The sequence below is a fragment of the Tamandua tetradactyla genome, chromosome 6 (genome assembly GCF_023851605.1).
Source record: "Tamandua tetradactyla isolate mTamTet1 chromosome 6, mTamTet1.pri, whole genome shotgun sequence".
Lineage (NCBI taxonomy): Eukaryota > Metazoa > Chordata > Mammalia > Pilosa > Myrmecophagidae > Tamandua > Tamandua tetradactyla.
The window spans coordinates 26,824,199-26,832,156 of record NC_135332.1 but is presented as its reverse complement, the minus strand read 5'-3'; the positions used below and the strand labels follow the sequence as shown (position 1 = coordinate 26,832,156).

At 38.3% G+C, this 7,958-nt stretch overlaps 1 non-coding gene across 1 annotated transcript; it reads right to left on the bottom strand.

Annotated features, from left to right (window-relative positions):
• Positions 1–191, bottom strand: LOC143689215 (U2 spliceosomal RNA). Its single transcript, XR_013178674.1, has one exon. It is a non-coding gene; the product is annotated as a U2 spliceosomal RNA (small nuclear RNA).
• Between the last annotated feature and the right edge of the window lie 7,767 nt (positions 192–7,958).

The following is a 7,958-nucleotide window of genomic DNA, read 5'->3' as shown; positions in this document are numbered from 1 at the left end:
AGGGGGTGCACCGTTCCTGGAAGTACTGCAATACCAGGTCGATGCATGGAGTGGACGGAGCAAGCTCCTATTCCATCTCCTTGCTCCAAAAATCCATTTAATATATTGTCCTCGGATAGAGGACGTATCAGATATTAAACTGATAAGAACAGATACTACACTTGATCTTAGCCAAAAGGCCGAGAAGCAATAGTTAGGCTCTTTTTAAGAGGAATTTTGGGAATGTACTTATAATGTTAGCTTATTTTATAAGTAAGCTTAAATTTAGGGAGAACATTCTTAAGTAGGAAAAAAATTGCATTTGTTCAATTCCAGAAGTCATCATAAAAGTAGGAATCGTGCTAGATTTTGCCACTGCAATTTTGTAGCTGCATTTTTTTTTATTCCTTCTATTGGAGAGTAAAAAAAAAAAAATCTTGTTTTCATAATATCCTAAAACTATGAACAATCTTAAAGTATATTGACTACAAGCTCTGGAAAATATACTGCAATTGTTTAATTCATCCCAAGCCTAAATTTAGGAAAAATTTTCCATAGTTCTCAAAGACCTTTCATTTTGCTCCCTGAAATTTGGCAGTTAGATCTTATTCAATTGCTCCTATCCCAAGATTATTCATATTTTAATAACTATCTGATTACTATGGTTACCATTGCAAAAGTATTACTGGGAAAAGCAATTTTATCCAGGAAACTTCTTTTGTTGCTAGTATGTGGCCTCTCTCTCTAAGCCCAACTCTGCAAGGAAAATACTACCCTCCCCACTATGTGGGGCAGGACATTCAGGAGTGAAAATCTCCCTGAAAACATGGGGCATGACTCCTCAAGATGAGTCTGGCATTGGCACCATGCACTTGACAACACCTTTCTGACCAAAAGGGGAAAAAGAAGTGTAATAAAGTCAAGCCTCAATGACTAACAGAGATCGAATAGAGTCAAGAGGCTGTTCTGGAGGCGACTCTTATGCAAGCTTCAGCTAATTAGATAGTGCTAATTGCCATGGTTTGCTAACCCCCAACTAACATCACTCCTGTTAACTGTTAAGAATACCTGGGGCTAGAACTGAGACTCTACAAAAGTTTCATGCATTAAGTTTGCTCTCCTGGAACCTATAATTTCTAGAGGGTTCCTAGGCCAGATAAAGCCTGAAAGCCAGAGGGTCCAGCCTCTCCAAGATTATCAACTAATTACATCCCCCTATCCTTTCATGTCAGCACCCCTTCTCAACATGAAAAAGTCAGGACGGGCATTGCTTAAAGATCCTTACAGATTGGGAGAAGGATCAAAGGAGAAGGAGGAGTTATAAAAGAGAAAATAGGATTTAACAACGAATATGACTGCTGAATCATTATATTGATATTTCTTTTAGCCTCCAGTGTTTTGGAGCAACTAGAAGAAAAAATCTGAAATAATGGTGATGCATAACAAACTCTGAAATCTGTTCCGTAACTACTTGCTGAAGTGTACTTTGAAAATCATTGCTTTTTTTCTTTTCTTTATATATATGTTATATTTTACAATTTAAAAAATGTTTAAAGCAAATAGTTTTAACAAGCATAGCCTATTCTGAAACATTTTTTCTATGCCTACCATTTCCAATCTCCAGGCCCAGTTGAAAGAGTTCTAAACCATACCTCCCCATCTTTCTAAATCTAGCCTTTTCCTCATAGCTGCTTTTGGTGATTAGGCCCTTGGGGTAGGAATAGGTGAGACAAGGGGGAAAAAATGAGGTCTGGCCTGTTGAAGTTTGTTTTAAAAGTTGTAAATAAGGGCAGTAGGATTTGAGAGATTCTATGCCTTTCTTTTAATTATTTCCAATTATTAGATCTATTTCACTTAAATCTGTGAGCGGGACAATTGGAAATGCCTTGGTCTTTTCCCTGAGGCAGCCCTCTGGTAGCTTAGAGAAATTCCAGGGGCAGTTTATTTCTGATGTCCAAGTTTGTTTACAGTAATTACAAAAACTAAGGTTTGAACCTTGCTACCTGGAGGGTTTTTCTTTTTCTTTCCTATCTTTTCTTTCTTTACTTCAGAAGTACTAACTTATATATTTTATATATATATGCCCTTTTATTTTTAAGCAATTAGAATAGAACTCTTGAAGACTCTTTGTTAATTTGCTATTACCACCCAGAGGTGTGAGAATATACATTGAACATCAGGCAGACAAATAGAAAATTAGTTACACAGAAACACAAAAATACTTTTGAGAGTTAGTTACACAGAAACACAGAAATACAAAAAGTAAAGATTTGAATATGTCATCTCATCCCATTTCTGCCCTTTTGCATAACAATTTTAACTGTAATACAGTATTCTTTCCATAGAGCCATTCTCAGGCCATTTCTCTTCTGATTCTAAATCATATTGAGGCCAGATTGTATTACAGAAGTAAACCTTTTTCTCCTAGGTTCGTAACTAAAATTTTTCCAATTTTTCAATTCAGCCCAAGTGTTCCTATATGAAAGAATTTCTGTAATCAGTAACCAATTAGGAACACTTGGCCAATATGAATGCTGTTAAGTCACCAAGTAACAAATTTAAAGACACTTAAAACTTACTGTACATCTAAGTAACACACCAATGAGTAACTAGACCATACACACCAATTAACAATTAAACAGGCGCCATTATATCTAAATCACAAACCAATTAACAATTAAACAGGCATTAAATGCTTACTATACTTAGGTAATGCACCAATTAACGGTGAAACAGGCCTACTTAATTTCATTTAACACCAATTAACTGTTGGATTATTTATTTTCCAGGAGTGTGCTCAACAGATAAACTCAGGTCAGGGCCTCAAACCCCATACAGACTGGTGCCTAGGAAACAGAAGGTGACGAGGTCAGAGCAAGGGGGAGCATTCTGGAAGCAAAACCCAGGCCTTCAAGCCCAGGTCTAGGGGACTCGAACCACCAAACTTCCCCATCCACTTTTACTCCTTGGGACTTGGAAACGGAAACGCTTTGTCTCTTTGAAGTTTTTTAAGGCACCAGAAGGGTTTGGAGAGCAGGCAGAACAGAGAAAAACCCGACTGCTGAGCCTCTAGACTAGAGAACACCCAGCAGCCACACAACACTCAATTACTGTGCTTCCCTGTTTCCCTGGGGTCCCAGAATCTCAGCAGGCAGACTCCTTGCTTCTTAGGACCTTTTGGTCCCACCATAGTCACCAATTGATATTGGACAAAGGTAGTGAATTATCTTCCCAATGACTCAAATGACCAATTCCTGGGATACAGGGTTTCAAAGAGAGAATTTATTGCTAGGTGCGAAGCAGGAGAGCAGATAGCCTAGTGGCCCAAAAGTCTGTTTCCCTGAATTGCAGTAATTCTGATAATTTTGTAGTATCAAAGATGGGCAGGTTTTAGGATAATAATTAGATCAGAGGTGATCTAATTATTGAGCACGTGCAGATTGGTTACATGCTTAGGCACAGAATGTATGTAAGAAAATGGTGGAGGTTTAGGTGACTTATAGGTTAAAGCCTAAGTTACTGCACAAGTCAGGTGGGTCTATTTTGGTTAGATTCAAATGATTGCCAAGATAACTTTGGAATTGGGGTGGGTTAGTTCTGGCTGACCCAAGGCCCTTCATTAATAAACATTAAGGAAGGGTACACAGGTAGCTTAGTGGTAGAATTCTCACCCGCCATGTGAGAGATGGGGGTTTAATTCCTAGTCTATGCACTCAAAAAAAAAAAAAACCCACCAAAGACAAACAAACAAACAAAACAAAAACAAATGGTGCTGATAATGGGATAGTTACATGGAAAAAGGATGAAATGTAACTCCCATCACACAGCATACCAATAAAAAAAAAAACCTACACATCTGCTGATGGGAAGGGCAAGATGGCTTAGTGAGGTGTGGAATTTAGTTCATCCTCCAGAGCAGCTAGTAAATAGCTAGGAATAGTACAGAACAACTGCTGGGACCACATCAGTGACTGGACACACAGTGTACACCAGTCTGGACAAGCTGGACTGGCTGAGACCCCACACAGAACTGTCATTAGATACAACTGCAGGGCTTCTCAGGCTCTAATTGCCCCAGGCAAGTGTGGAATTAAGCTTGTCTGAGACAAAGTAACTAGTCAGGTAGAAGGAATTAATTCCCTAGAAGCTGTACCTTTCCCAAGAGAAAGGTGGGGTCAGCTCAAGTGGAATCCTTCCCTCAAGGAATTCAGGCCCCAGAGACTGGAAAACTAAAGTAATTAAAGCCAGCCTACAACCCCTCCTCCGTCTCAACCACACCCCCAGCAGGGAGAGTCTGCTGAAGTTAAAGGTATCGCATCACTTTACACTGGTGGGAAGCCACAGGCAGGCAAGCACCACATACCAGTCAGGATAGGAAAAAAACAGAGTCTAGAAGCTTCATAGGAAACTCTGTCAACCTTCTGGGTCTCACCCTCAGGGAAAACCGATGCAGGTGACTCTTTCCTACTGAGATGGAGGCCAGTCCAGTCTGGAAAAATCTCACTGGAGTCTATAATATCTGAATAGACCCTTCTCGAAAAAAAAAAAAAAGGGCCCCCTATAGGCAGGGTAAGAGACAGAAAAACAGGAACTGAAAAATTCTGATCAGTTAAACAGAACCTACACTAGAGGTCTAGAATAAGTTGAACTGAATGTCAAAGAACAGATAGAGAACAAAGCCATCCAGCAAGAAAATCATAGGTAAAAGAGTGAAAGCAATCTCCAGAATAAACTAATTAAGGAAATCAAATGCCAGCAAAAAATGATGAGTCATATTGGGAAAATCGAAGGTATGGCCCAGTCAAAGGAACAAATCAACAACTCAAATGATATTCAGGAGTTGGACTAACTAATTTGGGATGTTCTAACAGACATGGGAAATCTCATCACAAATCAAATCAATGAGTTGAGGAAGGCTATAAAGAAGGCACTGGGTGAACAAAAAGAAGAAATCAAAAGTTTGAAAAAACAAATCACAAAACTTATGGGAACGAAAGGCACAATAGAAGAGATGAAAAAACCAACAACAATGGCAATCCACAATGATAGATTAGAAGAGGCAGAAGAAAGGATTGTGAACTGGAGGGTTGGACATCTGAAATCCAACACACAAAAGAAAATATAGGGAAAAAAATGGAAAAATAGGAGCAGAGTCTCAGGGAATTGAATGACAACATGAATCACATGAATATATGTCTTGTGGGTATCCCACAAGGAGAAGAGAAGTGTAAAGAAGGAGAAATACTAATGGAGGAAATTATCACTGAAAATTTCCCACCTTTTATGAAAGACATAAAATTACAGATCCAAGAAGTGCAGGGTACCTCAAACAGAATAGATCCAAATAGACATACTCCAAGACACTTACTAATCAGACTGTCAGATGCCAAAGAGAAAGAGAGAATTTTGAAAGCAGCAAGAGAAAAGCAATCCATCACATACTAGGGAAACCCAATAAGACTATGGTTGGAATTCTCAGCAGAAACCATGGAGGTGAAAAGACAGTGGTATGATATATTTAAGATTCTAAAAGAGAAAAACTGCCAACCAAGAATTCCATATCCAGCAAAATTGTCCATTAAAAATGAGGGGGAAATTAAAACATTTTCAGACAAATAAACACTGAGAGAAATTGTGGTCAAGAGACTGGCTTTGCAAGAAATACTGAAGGGAGCACTAGAGGCAGACAGGAAAAGGCAGGAGAGAGAGGTGTGGAGAAGAGTGTAGAAATGAAGACTATCAGTAAAGGTTAAAAAAGAAAGAAAAATTAGATATGACATATAAAATCCAAAAGGCAAAATGATGGAAGAAAGCACTGCCTTTATAGCAATAACACTAAATATTAATGGATTAAACCCCAATCAAAAGACACAGACTGACAGAATGGATTTAAAAACAGGACCCATCTATACTTTGTCTACAGGAGACTCATTTTAGACCCACGGACAAAAACAGGTTGAAAGTGAAAGGTTGGGAAAAGATATTTCATGCAAACAATAATCAGAAAAGAGTAGGAGTAACTATATTAACATCCAACAAATTAGACTTCAAATGTAAAACAATTAAAAGAGACAAAGAAGAACACTTTGTATTAATAAAAGGAACAATTCAACAAGAACACATAACAATCAAATATTTATGCACCGAGCCAGAGTTCTCCAAAATACATGAGGCAAACATTGAAAACACTGAAGGGAGAAATAGACACATCTACCATAATAGTTGGAGACTTCAATTCCCCACTCTCATCAATGGATAGAACACCTAGACAGAGGATCAATAAAGAAACCGAGAATTTGAATATACAATAAATGAACTGGACTTAACAGACATTTACAGAACATTATACCCCACAACAGCAGTATATACCCTTTTTTCAAGTGCTCATGGATCATTCTCAGGGATGGACCATATGCTGGGAACAAAGCAAGTCTCAATAAATTTAAAAAGATCGAAATCATACAAACACTTTCTCGGATCATAAAGGAATGGACTTGGAAATCAATAACAGGTAGAGTACCAGAAAATTCACAAATATATGAAGGCTAAACAACATACTCTTAAACAACCAGTGGGTCAAGGAAGAAATTACAAGAGAAATCAGTAAATATCTTGAGGCAAATGAAAATGAAAGCACAACATGTCAAAATTTATGGGATGCAGCAAAGGCAGTACTAAGAGGGAAATTTATTGCCTTAAATGCCTATATCAAAAAAAAAGAAGAAGAAGAAAGAGCAAAAATCGAGGAATTAATTGTTCACTTGGAAGAACTAGAGAAAGAATAGCAAACTAACCCCAAAGCAAAAAAAGGATAGAAATAATGAAGATTAGAGCAGAAATGAATGAAACTGAGAACATGAAAACAGTAGAGAAAATCAACAAAGCCAGAAGTTGGTTCCTTGAGAAAATAAAATTGATGGACCTTTAGCAAGGGTGACAAAAAGAAAAAGAGAGAGGATGCAAATAAATAAAATCAGAATGGAAGAGGAGATTAAACCACTGACCCTGCAGAAATAAAGAAGGTAATGATAGGATACTGAATAAGTATATGCTAATAAACTAGACAACATAGATGAAATGGACAACTTCCTACAAAGGCATTGTTCTAGCTTGCTAGCAGCTGGAATGCAATACACCAGAAATGGAATGGCTTTTTAAAAAGGGAGAATTTAATAAGTTACAAGTTTACAGTTCTAAGGCCATGAAAATATCCCAATTAAAGCAAGTCTATAGAAATGTCCAATCTAAGGCATCCAGGGAAAGATGCCTTGATTCAAGAAGGCCGACGAAGTTCAGGGTTTCTCTTTCAAGTGGAAAGGCACAGGCAAACACAGCATCATCACTTAGCTTCCTCTCCAGGCCTCTTGCTTCATGAAGCTCCCCCAGGGGCACTCTCCTTCATCTCCAAAGGTCACTGACTGATGGAATCTGCTTCATGGCTCTGTCATCCTTCTCTGCTCTCTCAGAATCTCCAAAGGTCGCTGGCTGGTGGACTCTGTGGTTCTCTAGGCCACGTGGCTCTGCTCGGCTCTGCTGTGACTTTCTCGTCACTCTCTAAAGGCATTCTCTCCCAAAAAATGTCTCTTTTTTTATAAGATCCCAGTAAACTAATCAAGACTCATGTAGAATGGGTGGAGACACATTTCCATCTAATCAAGTTTAATACCCGCAGTTGGTTGAGCCACATCTCTGTGGAGATAACCTAATCATGTTTCCAACCTATAGTACTGAATAGGGATTAGAAGAAACCATTGTTCTCTCAAGACTGATTGAGATTAAAACATGGCTTTTCTAGGGTACACAAGTCCTTTTAAACCAGCACAGGCGCGAACAACCAACACTGACTCGAAAAGAAATAGATGACCTCAATAAACCAATCACAAGTAAAAAAATTGAATCAGTCATCAGGAAGTTCCCAAGAGAGAAAAATCCAAGACTAGAATGGCTTCATGTGTGAATTCTACCAAGTATTCAAGAAA